Genomic DNA, 14,669 nt, shown 5'->3' on the forward strand with positions numbered 1-14,669 from the left:
GACAATGCCTGTATGCTTTCCAGTTTGCCCTCCCAGGTCTATTCCTGCTGCTGAACATCTTCAACACTTGGCATATTAACATTTTTGGTGGGTTAAAGTTATGGGTGGGTTAAAGTTGCATTTTTCTGATTACTAATGCAGTTGAACATATTTTCCTGTGTTTATTGGTTATTTGTATTTCCTTTTCCAATTCGTGTATAGCCTGTTTATTTGCCTGTTTTCTCTTAGATCCATTCCCTGCACTCCCCTGCTTTGAATCTCCAGGGCCTAGTCTGCATTCTCAGGCTCCCTTTGCCTTCTGGTTAGGTTCAGCCAATGGGAGTAACTGGGAGTAGGACATGGAAGTTTGGGTGGGGGAGAATCCAAGATTTTTCTCTCCTCTCTGCTTTGGGAGCATGCCAAGCAGTGGCTATGTCTCTTCTGTGGTTTTAGTTCCTGTCTGGAAGCCCCATTCTTTGTGGTCCAATTCCTACCAGGCAACTGTGCTTTGATTCCAGCATGGTTGAGTGGTTCTTTCTCCAAGGGTCTAGCTCCCACAGGGTGGCCTGGGATCTTATTCAGATAACATTGTCCTTTTCTGCTCCTCAGGTCCCAGGGGTAGTAGTAGCTTCTTGTAATTGCTACTTTCTGGGTAGCCTCATTGACACTTATTTTTAGGTCTTTCAACATCTCTGTAACTAGTTATTTCCCTATATTAAATTTCTTCTATTGATTTTTTTCTTCTATTTCTATTTTTCTATTTCTATTTCTATTTCTATATCTATTTCTATTTCTATTGATTTTTTCTTCTATGGATTTTGTTCTCCTTACTGGGCCTGGATGATACTGATTCCACATGTGAAAGAACTGTACCTGAGACAACATTCAAAACAGAGTGAGATGTGAACAAAAAAAAACTACAAATGGAGCATATTCAACTGCATGAGGAGTTGCGACATAAAGAAAGCCAGTGTGGGATGCATTTAAACTGCAGTTTTGATGATGCCCACAGATGGTCCCCGGTGTAGTAAGGAGGACTCAGGAGGCCCAAGTGAGGGCTTGGTCTAAGAATAAATTTTAAACAATTCCCATGACACTGTGATAATAAAGATCTGCATTTATTTCTGGTTATAACTAAACTCGTGAGGTCTATATAATCATGGACATAGATCTCAAAGGGCCAATATAAGGTTGTAATTCATCCACTTAAAAAACAAAAAACAAAATTAAACAACTCCTCTTGTTAAACTGAATTTACCCCACAGACTTCTTTTTTAGGTTTATTTATTTATTTTGAGAGAGAGAGAGAGAGAGAGAGATCATGCATGAGTGTGAGCAGGGGAGGGGCAGAGAGAGAGAGGGAGAGAGAGAATCCCAAGCAGGCTCCACCGTGTCATCACAGAGCCTGACAACGGGACTCCATCCCACGAACCATGAGATCATGCCGTGAGCTGAAATCAAGAGTTGTACGCTTAAACTACTGAGCCACCCAGGCACTCCCCCCACCAGACTTTAAACTGTAGAATTCTCAGATAAGGAAATGTTCTATCAGTATGTCTACAGAACATTGACATATGGGACTGGAAAGGAGCCAGAGTGGCTGACTCATTCACTTACTCAGCTTAGCCTCATTCACAGACACCAAGAAACTATGGAATTATGAGTTCACAGAGAAGTTTGGAGTCCATCATCTTCCCTCTCACATTTTGGATGAGGAAACTGGAGCTCAGAGGGTTCAGTGACCTTTGTGGATATAAAAAGCATAAGTGAGGTTCAATGTGGACCCTTGAGATTCATGGGAAGACTCCCAAAACATCAGTGAGAACACCTTAGGGCTGGCTACCTGCCTGTGATAGAAGGTGGTGTGGTTGTGGCGAAATTTAGGTGCTAGGTGATGATGAAAAAGTGGGTCATAGGTTAAGACGATGCTGGTGTTGGTAAGACTTGTGTAGTTGGTGGTTGCAAAGATCAGTAATGTGTTCTGAGCAGGAGTGTAACACCTCAAGCATGGTGGGAATTCTCTAGGAATCATTTTTGTCAACAGTGTATTCTTTGGAAAATAAGGAAATAATTTTAATGGTACAGATGACTTTATGGATGTGGGAAATGTGATGAAGAATTTGGTTTTCATATTGGCATGCATTCACTATGTTTTGTCAAAGAGGCAAGAATTAGGGTGATATGTTTGCTTTTTACTTATGTGATTGGAAGTTGTTTCCTCAGAATAACTAAATCCGTTGCCAAAATCTGTCCCAAGAAAACAATAGTTCAAATGATAAATAATCAAAGCCCAGGAGTCCTTGCTCCTCGGGGAAAGTGGTCAGGTTTACACTTTAGAACAATTATTTTCCTGACTTTAGCAGAAGGTAGTGAATGTCAAGTTTTCCAGCTTTGGAAGTCAGAGTGTGATGTAAGTCTCTATCAAAGCTGACTCATAACTCAGGACCACCTAACTTGTTAGTTAAGGGTAAGGTTAAGATATCTACCTTAGTTAAGCTAAGAATGATGGCCGATTGACTTTTAGAAACATTTATGAAGTGTAATGGTGAGAATCCTAAAAAAATTTTAGGTACTGAGAGATATGACACTATTTTTAGTACTGAGAGGTAGTACTGTACCATCTGTTCACCTTTTGTCAACTCACTAATATCCTCATGATGAAGATGGTTTAAACTTTTACTTTTTAGGACCCAGTTCCATGTCCTTGTAGACTTCTTCCAGGGAGCAAAATGTGCCTCTTTGCTGGTAGGCAAACCTAATGAGGCTCCCTGATGTGAGTCTACCATGTCTCTGTATTTCCTGTTACTCACCTTTATCTCAGTTTTGGAGGAAAAGTGAGCACCCCCCCCCCCCCACATTTTTTTCTTAAGTTTATTTATTTTGAGAGGGGCGAGGGGAGAGAGACAGAGACAGAGACAGGGAAGATCCCAAGCAGGCTCCATGCTGTCAGCACAGAGCCCCACATGGGGCTCCATCCCACAAACCATGAGATTATGACCTGAGCCGACTGAGCCACCCAGGTGCCCCAGACCTCCTTTTCTTAACATAAATTCTTCTGTGTTCCTGACCATAATCTTCCCCTCCTTGGCATTTTTAGTCTCTCCCTCTCCATGAATCAGAGTAAGAGAGACTCTGAGCACGTTTGAATTTTTTGTTTTTATTTTTTTACTATAGAATATAAAAACTGCACCCAGAGTAGGGAACATAGTATAATGAATTTATAGGTCCCATCACCTTCTTCAACAGTTACCAGTACAGGGTCAGTCTTGTGTCATCTCTATTTTGATCCACTCTTTACTCCTTTCAGATTATTTTGAAGTAAATATCAGAACATCAAATATTTCATCTGTAAATATGTCAATATGCATCTCTAAAATATAAGATCTTATAAAATACATAACCACAACACATTATCTCACCTAAAAACACTGACAATAATTTCTTAATACTGTTAAATATCCAATCGGTGTTCACATTTCTCCAGTTATCTTATAAATTTTGTTTTCTTTTATTTTTACCATGTGTTTGAGTCAGAATCTAAATACGGTTTTTACATTGACACAGGTTGAGATTTCTCTTAAGTATCTTTTAATCTCCAGGCACCCTGTCTTTTCGTTCTTTTTCCCCTTGTAATTGTATGAGAAAAAACTGGCTCGTTTGTAGAATTTCTCAGTCTGAATTTTGATTATTGCATCACTATTGTGTTCACATGTTCCATTATCCCTTGTAGCTCTTATAAATTAATAGTAGGCTTTATGAGACTCAGATTCAATTTATTCTTGATGGTACTATTTCATATGTGCTGTGCTTTTCTGTCTGGAGGCCCATAATGTGATATTTTTTTCTCATTGTTTGGTGATGTTATCAGCCGTTGCTGATCATTCCTGGGATCACTAAGCATTAGAAAATAAAGCTATTCTAATTCTATCATTTTTTCTTCATTTATTAGTTGGTTGCTTCTTTAAAGAGAAACTTTTCCTTATCAACTAGTTGGTTACCCAGAACTACAGATCATGTAAGAAACTTGATTCTTCCTTTATTGATCAGTTTTGAAAGTATAAGGAGGTGGTTCATAACATCCTCTGAAGGTGACCAATGAGATTTTAATTTTTAATTATGGTTTATTAATATTTGGTGCTTTTCAATCCCTTTCATTTATTATATATATTGATGCTCCACTTTGGCCAGGGGAGACATGACCATAGAAGTCTTCACAGTTTCCTTGTGATCTGGAATGACAAGATGTTTCAGTCTCCACATGTACATTTTCTGTTCCAGACCTGGAATCAGCCACTTCTCTAAAGATGTTTGCTTCTTTTTAGTAGGAAATGGTGGAGACCACAACTGGGTACTAGGAGTACTCTTCTTGATAGGTTGGCCCTTATTTCCATCAGGGGTTTTGGAATCAGACATGTGGGTTTGAGTCCTTACCCCACCTCTTGCTAGCTGGGTTCTTAGGCAAGACACTTAATTTGAGCCTCAGCTTTCTCACTGAAAAAAGAATAAATAGGGGCGCCTGGGTGGCGCAGTCGGTTGAGCGTCCGACTTCAGCCAGGTCACGATCTCACGGTCCGTGAGTTCGAGCCCCGCGTCAGGCTCTGGGCTGATGGCTCAGAGCCTGGAGCCTGTTTCCGATTCTGTGTCTCCCTCTCTCTGCCCCTCCCCCGTTCATGCTCTGTCTCTCTCTGTCCCAAAAAAAATAAATAAACGTTGAAAAAAAAAATTAAAAAAAATAAAAAAATAAAAAAAAAAAGAAAAAAGAATAAATAACAACACTTAGTCTTAAGATTACTGTAAGCCTTAAATTCCCTAGCACAAAATGAGCAACCAATACATAGCAGCTATTGATATTTAATGTTTTCATTAACACATGTAGGCATGTTATCATGTGGAGGGATCTCAATAATCTGATCCAAGTCATTCCCAACATTACCTATTTGACCTTATCATCCATTAGTTAATGTACGGGTCCAAATAAAAATTTGAATATGGAGTATTGTTCATGTTGTTCCTCCAACCATGACTGACTTTTCTCTTCTGTGAAGATTTTAACTCTTCAAAGCCTATCCTCTTTCACCTCCTATAGTAGTACCTTTTATCTTTGGTATTTGGTCATATGTTGTGTATTGTTTCAATAATTTTTCCACATATGTATGTTTTTGTCCCCCAGGAATACTGTCATATTGTTGATAGTAGAGATATCTTATATATATATATTTTATTTTGAACTACAATGTATATGAAAAAAGCTTATAAAGCATAAATGTGTAGTAAAAAAATTTCAAAGTGAATATCTATGTAACCACATCCTAAGCAGAAAATATATAACATTTCCAGTACTCCAAAAGCCCCGACTGTGTCCCTTTTTTATCACACATCCCTTCATCCTCTCTAAACACAGCCACTGTTTGACTTTTATGGTTATAATGTCCTTGCTTTACGTACAGTTGGACCTCTAACAAGTAGACCCCTTAGTGTTGCCTGTTTTTGAACGATATACAGATGGATTCATGATCTGTGTATTCTTTTGTATCTGAGTTCTTTGGCTCGATGTTGTACTTTTAAGATTTATTCACATTGTTGTGCATGCCTGTGTTTTTTCATTTTCGTTGCTATATATATCTTATTGTATGAACACACCGCACACCACAATTTATCCATTTGATCATGTTTACAGTTTTTGACAAATACAAATAAGGCACTTTGATTACTGAACAAATATTCTGATGTACAAATGCATGCATTCGAGTATACTCTAAGAATTAGAATTGCTTGGTCACAGAGAATGCATACATCAAATTAAAAAAATTTTTTTAATGTTTATTATTTATTTTTGAGAGAGAGAGAAAGACAGAGTGGCGAGCAGGGAAGGGGCAGAGAGAGAGGGAGACACAGAATCTGAAGCAGGCTCCAGGCCCTGAGCTGTCAGCACAGAGCCCAATATGGGACTTGAACTCGTGAACTGTGAGATCATGACCCAAACGAAGGTCAGACACTCAACTACCTGAACCACCTAGGCACCCCTGCATCAAATATTAAAAGATAATGGTATACTATTTTCCAAGGTTGCTTTGCCAATTTACTGCATAAGAAAAAGATCCAATTGGGCTTTCTGCTTCTCTTCTTTTTTTTTTATAAAAAAAACACAACTTTTTAAAAAAACATTTATTTATTTTTGAGAGACAGAGAATGAGCAGAAGAGGGGCAGACACAGAATCTGAAACAGGCTCCAGGTTCTGAGAGTCAGCACAGAGCCTGACACGGGGCTCAAACCCATGAACTGTGAGATCATGACCTGAGCCAAAGTCAGACACTTAACCAGACTGAGCCTCCCAGGCTCCCCTTTGCTTCTCTTCTTTTTTTTATTTTTTATTTTTTTTAATGTTTATTTGTTTCTGAGACAGAGAGAGACAGAGCATGAGTGGGGGAGGGTCAGAGAGAGAAGGAGACACAGAATCTGAAGCAGGCTCCAGGCTCTAAGCTGTCAGCACAGAGCCTGATGCAGGGCTTGAACTCACAGACTGTGAGATCATGACCTGAGCTGAAGTCGGAGGCTCAACTGACTGAGCCGCCCAGGCGTCCCCCTTTGCTTCTCTTCTTAAAGACAGTAGGAAGCTGTGAAAGAGAAAGATGCTAAGACTTGCAGGGGTTACTTTAACCTGTAGTAGTGAAAAATGGCAATCACAACAAAAAGTCCTTGGAGCTTCCAATTCCCTGCCTCTTCTTTTGGAAATTGTATTGTTCTCTGAAGTATAGTTCAAACAGTTTCTTCCTTGAAGCGAACCCCAATCCCTCACTTTGAATGAGAGTGCTTGATAGGTTTTCCTTTGTATTATAATTATGTTCATGCCATCATCCCCCACCTGGAGCAGGTACCAAGTCTTAATGGTTTGTATTCCCTACTCTCTGGTACAATTCCTTTTAAGGCAAAGAAAAGAATCCTGTCAGGCAACAATGGATGACAATTCAAGAATAAAACTTAAAACCTTCATTTGTTTAATAAAGGACACTGAGGCTTCCCCCCCCCTTTTGTGGATAGAGTGTGGACCCCTGTGTTTAGTGAGGTTACCACAAAAAAGTTTGGGTAGAATGTTTATGGCTATTTCTATTTCCAGTTCCTTTGAAGGTGCCTTATATGTTCTGTGATTTCATTCATTGTATGGCTGTTTTGTAGTGTAACTGTTATATTGTGACATCTGTGTGAGTCAAGTAGTTATTGAGTCTAAGGGATGTTTTAGTGTTTTATTATCCTTACAGTAAAATAATATAGTCTGTAAATTATCTAACAAGTTGCTGTATGCAATTTACAAGGTGAGAGATAGATACCTAACAATTCAAAAATTAAAAACAATACAACCATAAATAAAGGTGTATCTTTCCTACCTTGTAAATAGCTGTAATCAGTTTTTGCCTCATGGGCGTTCAGACTTCCCTTGTGAGTTAATAGAAAACTAAGGAAATACTCGTAAGGTTCTTAAATGTGGTTCAACCTCACATTGCTCTTAGTGGAAAGAGTTGATTTCTGGGGCCTTTGGTGTGTGTGTGTATGTGTGTGTGTGTACATGTGTATCTGTGGGTTTATTTTCCCTATTGATACTGTACTCCCAAGTTTGTTTCTTATATCTTTACTTTACATATTTTAAGATATTGCTTTATGATTGCAAATGACACATCATCATTTCCACATTGGGTGTATAGAGCACTTTGAGTTCTTTGATCTGACGTACACAGTTTGCTACTGTTGCCTTCACTTGTTATCACCTTGCCATATTTATGCCTAGCAGGCATTACCCAAATGAATATGAGTGTACTCTCAGGAGAGATCTCTGGCTTTGCTTCTACTTCTCACACTCACAGAGGCTGCCATGGCTCATGGCCAAAGCCCTTGTTAAAGGGTAAGCACAGGTTATGATCCTCTGTTCATATGACCCTGTAACTCTGATCATAGCTGATTAGATCAAGGATGAGCTCTTGCCTCAAAGACAGCCAATCTTTAGGTGGCTTAGCAGAAAATGAAATGGCCTTTTCTGAGTTGGGTTCTCCAGAAGCAGATCTTGGGATGATTTGATTTTTCTGGCGAAAGGAATCCAGAAATAAATCTAGAATTTGTCTTGCTGTCACAGAACTCTTGAGATATGAAGTGTTCCCGAGAAAAAGTAGAGTTGTGGGGACATGGGGCAGGGAAGGGAAAGTAAGACAGACAGAGGTGGGATGTCAAACAAAACCCCACAGAAGATAACTGTCACAATTCTGTAGAGAGGATTGAAGAGAGGTGGTCACCTCACAGGCAATCCTAGCAGTGGTGAGGGAGCTGGGATGTTTATACTCCCATACTCATCAGTCATTGGTTAAGGGCCAAGCCTGGGTATATAAGTTTCCAGGCACTATATACTCTTTGTGCATGCAGAAGAAACTGGCCTCATGCAACCTGAGGGCAGCCTGTTGATTGTGAGATGCAGTTGCTGGTTGTTGAGAGTGAAAGCACTCCAAGACTGAAGTACACTTACATAACCCAGCATTGGAGGGGATCTGCATAGAGCACTGTCAGTGGGGCTGATGTGAGAGGTTGCTCAACAGGGATTATGGTGATTCGTGCAGCTAATTAGATCCTCTCTCTTAGGGATCTGGAAATGACATATACAAAGAGTTAGTAAGAATTCAACAGGGTGCAGTATCCAGGAGCAAGACGAAGCAGGAGAGTCGAAAAGAACAGACGCAAAAATTTACAGAACTCATCCTTCTGTGATTTTCAGTTTGGGTTGTAGGTGTCTCCGATGAATTAGTCTGGAAACTAAAGATGTGTTTGTAATAATTCTCTACCTCACTGGCTTCATGGTGATCAGTAGGTAGTTGTTATAAACTGTGATTTGGCACCAATCCTTGGGCTACAAATACCTTAGCCTCTGACCTCACACCCAGTCCCAAATTCCACCATTTATTATGCATTTGAACTCAGCATATTGGAGCTGTTAACATGAAAATGTTTTCTGGAAATAACCCATATCAGTTAAAGAATTGCAAAACTGTAGTTCCATAGAAAAACTATTTCTTACAATCTAGGATAACTCTCAAATCTGTCTTAGTAGTGTGACTTGCAGGAGAGAGAACTTAAGCAGATAAATAATAAATTAGCACAAGAACCGCCCACTTAGTGGTATTGAGGTGGGCATTTTTTTCTTCCCAGTCTTGGCAGCTTCATTTCCGTATCTGACATTTTAAGGACACGTAGAAGTAATACTAGTACCAACTATTTCTGTACTTGATGGTTAGGTATAAATGAGATCAGGGAATGGGAAAACGATTTACAATGTCAGTATAACATATGAACACAAAAATAAAAACTAAAACAAAGGAGTTAAATTTGAAGGTCTGTATACATGGAGTTGAATTTAGAATGCCAGGCAACCTATGTCTCCTCCAACCAAATAGCTATACTCATGCCATTGCACACTCTTTACCTGCACCAAGGTGTCAACTTCTGGTTGTAACAATATCTGGGAACTCTTAGGAGTAATGGTGATATGACTACATTAATTTTTTAAAAGCAATAATATTAATTCACATGTATTAAGCACTTACCTTGTGTCTTACTTTTCTTATGGGCTAGTAATAATACCTACTTCATAAAGGTATAGTGATAATTAAATGAGGGAAGCATTGAGATTAGCACTGGAAGCCGTACTACTGTGCAATAACTGATATTTATTATGATTATGGTTATTAGGTACTAAAGTCAGTATTGAAGATATAAAAAAATGGACCAGATATGGTACTTTTCTTCAAGGAGCTCTGAGCCTAATGGAAAATGAGACATGTAAAGAAGCGTTTATGATTTGATCAAGATAGAGACATGTTAATGCCAGGGTCCTGGCTTTAAAGGGGAAGCAGTTAATTTTGCATGGGTAGGTAATGAAGATTTTCCAGAGTTAGGAGGCCATGGCATAGTATTTGACACTGGGCCCTGATAGAAGCTGTCATAAGAGAATGGGCTGAAGAGCCTTCCAGTAGTGAGACACAGTACAGTACATTTGGGAACTAGAGTGGATACCCAGGAGTAGAGCAAGGTCTGTCTGCAAAAGCAGCCAAAGGTGATACTGGATGGTAAGGTGGAACCATATCAAAAAAAAAAAAAAAAAAAAAGGTGTTCTGTGTAACATTCAGGAGCTTGAACTTTATCCTCTGTGCACTGCAGACCACTGAAAGGGTTTGGCCAAAAGCAACATCAAAAGAGATAAAATCAGGTTTACATTTTGAAAAGATGGTAAGATGACTCTGGCAGCTGTGGACAAATGCCAAGTTGGTAAGACTGGACAAGCTGTTAGGAAAGTCTAGGCAAGAGACAGGAGAGTGTTAACTAGGACAATAATGATGGGGACAAAGGAGATAAGAGATAAGGCAGCTCATACAGGGAGACAGAATATAATAAGCTGCTATTGAATGGGTTAGAGATATAATTGTTATTTGTGGTACAGTTAGACCCTCCCAATTACTCTAAAGAAACTTCTCACTTAATACCTGTCGTTCCATGTACAATTGCGATTCTTTGCATTTCTCTTCAAACTGTATACTGTTGTATAGGGTTTTGTACTTTCCAACCAAACTTGGCTCCACTTAAATTGTAAATGTTTGCATTTACAGAGAATAAAGTCGGCGATAAAGCTGCGATGGTCCTTGTAACTTAACTTGTGTTTGCTGCAGCTCCTTGCCCCTGAGAGGTGTCAGAATGAAGAATTTATGAATATAGTCAATGTAAAAATGGGAAATTCTAAAGGTATAAAGAAAAAAATGGGATAGGAATGGTAGTATGTAAGGATTATATTGATATATGTTAGTGAGTTGCTCTAATAGAATCAGTAGTATTTGGAAAGCTGTCAATGTCATCTCATATTTAAACTATTAAGTGCATATTTAAGCTGTGCAAATCACTTGCATTCATTTCATGGCTAATCAATCCAGTCTGAAATTGTTTGCCAAATGGTAATGGGATTTTCTCTAACAGCTAGATACTTAAGTCACTAGACACCAAATTATGGGATAAAAAAAATCAATTCCACATCCCAGATAATTATTGGCTTAAAACAATACTGTGTTGAGTCCTGGCGCATACCCTCCAACAGCAGATGTCTTTGTTTTGGACAATTTTGATGATCTCAGTAACTCTAGCATGATAAACTAGTGATGCAAATTATTTTTTCATTTTAATTTTACATTGTAGATGGAGCTATTGACTTTTAATGCAGCATATTTTCTCTTGCAGCCAGAGCCTAAATTAGAGTAGTAACCGTGGAGAAAGAGAGCAGGTGACATATTCTTGAGCTATTTGGAAGTGGGAATTGAAAGAATAAATTCCAGGCTTCTGAAGTGGGTGACTGGAAAAAGATGTTGCCACGTGCTGTGATAAGGAAGACAGGAGGAGGGGGCAGATTTAAGGAGTAGACAAATATCTTTTTAGATTTGATGGATTTGAGATCCATGGTATGGACTTGGAGAAATTTACTAATCCTTTAAGTCTGGAACTCAGGACGGATCTGTGTTGGAACCAGAGGTTTGAGAGTCTTCAGTGTACAGGGAGTAGATAAAATTAGAGGAATGGCTTAACAATGAACAACTGTAGGGAATACTAACATGGAAGGAGGAGTACAGGGCAAGAGGAGAGAGAGGAGGCGTGAAGACAGTCAAGAAGAAAAAGTAGAGGAGGGAAACAATGAGAAAATATTACTTACAGGGAGATGGTTTAAGTCAGTGGTTTCCAAACCTTTTTTTTTTTTTAAGTTTATTTATTTATTTTGAGAGAGAGAGAGAGAGGGAGAGAGAGAGAGAGAGAAGGAGTGTAGGAGGGGCAGAGAGAGAGAGAGAGAGAGTCCCAAGCAGGTCCATGCTGTGAGCTCAGAGTCTGATACAGGATTCGAACTCACAAACCCTGAGACCATGACCTGAACTGAAATCAAGAGTCAGATGCTTGACCAACTAAGCCACCCAGGAGCCCCAGTTCCCAAACCTTTTAAATTGTGTATTCAATCAGTAATTTTTTAAAAAAAAAAATTTTTTTTCAACGTTTATTTATTTTTGGGACAGAGAGAGACAGAACATGAACGGGGGAGGGGCAGAGAGAGAGGGAGACACAGAATCCGAAGCAGGCTCCAGGCTCTGAGCCATCAGCCCAGAGCCTGACGCGGGGCTCGAACTCCCGGACCGCGAGATCGTGACCTGGCTGAAGTCGGACGCTCAACCGACTGCGCCACCCAGGCGCCCCTCAATCAGTAATTTTTTGAATGATTCCCATATATGTATATTTACTTATGGATTTTTACATGTAATATTTTAACTCATGTAATAACTACTAGTAAAACTTAATTTCTTAAAGTTTTACTTAGCAGAAGATGCATATTTTCTTTTTTTGCCGTTTAAAAAATGCATTTTATTTTATTATTATGGTTTTTTGGCATATGAAAACTTATTTTTGTCATATTTGTCACCATCAAAACTTACGTTCTTTGTTTTTCCCTCTTGCCTTAGTATAAGGCCCAAAGAGAGACACTGGATACTTTGACAACCTTAAAGCAAGCTCCAGGAATGTTACTGATAGCATGACCTTTGTGACCAAATCCAGCAACTGGAACCTCATGATTTTCCTCAGTAAAATTCAAGCAGCCATCACTGGGTACAAAGGCTGTGATTTTTTCCCTTTTTGATCAGCTGGATTCTGACACACTTCCTGATGTGGCAGAATTTGGCTGTTTGGCTTCAACCTCTGTTATTTCCAGCACAATTCCCTTTGCATGGGAAGCGCCTCCGAAAGGGCTGGCCTTCAGGGCTGTGCTGAAATGGGCTTTCTTGCAGTGTTTATCATGCCACTTCTGATCTTGTCGGTGGCTGTGGAGCTTCCTGGCAGTATGAAGACCGCGACACTTGCCCATACTGCTGGCACCGTGAGCCTGAGCGAAAGTTATCCTTTTTTAAGTAATCTCTGCACCCAATGTGGGGCTCAGACTCACAACCCTGAAATCAAGAGTTGCATGCTCCACCGACTGAGCCAGTCAGGTGCCCTTTTGTTTCAACTTTTAAAAACCTACTATGGAAAAATTTAAACATACTCAAAAATAGAAAGAATAGGATAATGAACCTGCACATAGCTATCATCTAGTTTCCACAATTATCAACATAATATTGACATTTCATTTTATTTTGTCTTCTTAAGTTTTTATTTTAATTCCAATCAGTTAACATATATTTGTTTCAAGTGTACCATATAGTGTTTCAACACTTCTGGTGCTCAAAATGACAAGTGCACTTCCTAATACCCATCACCTATTTAATCCACCCCCCACCTACCTCCCCTCCGGCAACCACTAGTTTGTTCTCAATAATGAAGAGTCTTTTTCTTGATTTGTCTCTCTCTGTCTCTCTCTCTTTTTTTCCCTTTGCTCATTTGTTTTGTTTCTTAAATTCCACATATGCATGAGATGATAAGGTATTTGTCTTTCTCTGATTGACTTATTTCACTTAACATTATATTCTCTAGCTCCATCTATGTTGTTGCAAACGGCAAGATTTCATTCTTTTTTGTGGCTGAATAATATTCCATTGCATGCACACACACACACAGACACACACACACACACATACATACATATACATATATGTACATAAAATAAGATCATATTTCTCCCACCCCATTTTAATATCTATCAGGGAGCTGAAATGACATCACTGTCTATACATACATGAATTCAGTCACAACAAATCATATTGCCATTATTTGTAAGTTTAAATAAATGCTTAAGTTTAAATCTAAAAGAGTTCTTGTAATAAATATTAACTGAACTTCAAAATTACAAGACAGTTGTGTCATATTTAATTGACAATGTCTCTCTTTCTATGCATATGATGCACAGAAGGAAATATGATGCATTTTATAAACAATAAAAGTTGTAATGTTTGCTTCTATCACCTAAGTGAATCATCTTGTGTGCCCCACTTTGGAAATTGGGATTAAATTAAGAGGGAGGGGTCAATAGAGTGGGACACCTTGAACAGATTAAAGAAAATATTATCTTAAAACAATGGAAAAATGTTCATCACTCTTAACAACCTGGTCGCTGGAGGCTTTGCTGAGGCAATGTCAACAGTGGAAGAGGGGCAGCCAGATCACAGAATTTCAGGGAGTAAGTGACAACAGGTGACATTAAACGCACACTCAGTATATACCAGACACTGTGCTAATGAAGAACTTCTCAGACAATCCCGAGAAGAAGTTATGTTTGCCTCTAATTTAAGACAATAATCAGAGACTTGTAGAATCTAAGTGACTTGTACCAGGTCACACAGTTGAGTGGTCCTAGGAAAATATGAACCATGTTGAGCATTTTAAAAGCTGAGCTCTTAAATAACATGCAATAATGTCTCCTGGCATGAGGCTACTTAGTGGAGATGGAGTCTGAGGGCAGAGAACTACTGTCGCAGGAAGCCAGGTATCTTGCCTATGGATAAAAGCAGAAAGAAAAGTAAATAAATGGCCAAGTGTAGGGTGAGAATTGAGCATTTTTATACGGTGAGGGGAATGAGGCAGGAAAGAGAATTTGAGGCATTTAGGCAAGAGAGATAATAAGGATGACAAAACCCCTAAGGATCTAGAGCACAGGGGGGAAGTTCAGCAGCAGGAGGTTGCCTCCGCTACAGGGGGAGGAGAG

General features: G+C 39.1%; 1 pseudogene; it reads right to left on the reverse strand.

Moving 5' to 3' along the window:
- Window positions 1-12,464: 12,464 nt before the first annotated feature.
- On the reverse strand, window positions 12,465-12,901 carry LOC123596760 (annotated as a pseudogene).
- Between the last annotated feature and the right edge of the window lie 1,768 nt (window positions 12,902-14,669).

The sequence above is a fragment of the Leopardus geoffroyi genome, chromosome C1, assembly GCF_018350155.1.
Source record: "Leopardus geoffroyi isolate Oge1 chromosome C1, O.geoffroyi_Oge1_pat1.0, whole genome shotgun sequence".
NCBI lineage: Eukaryota > Metazoa > Chordata > Mammalia > Carnivora > Felidae > Leopardus > Leopardus geoffroyi.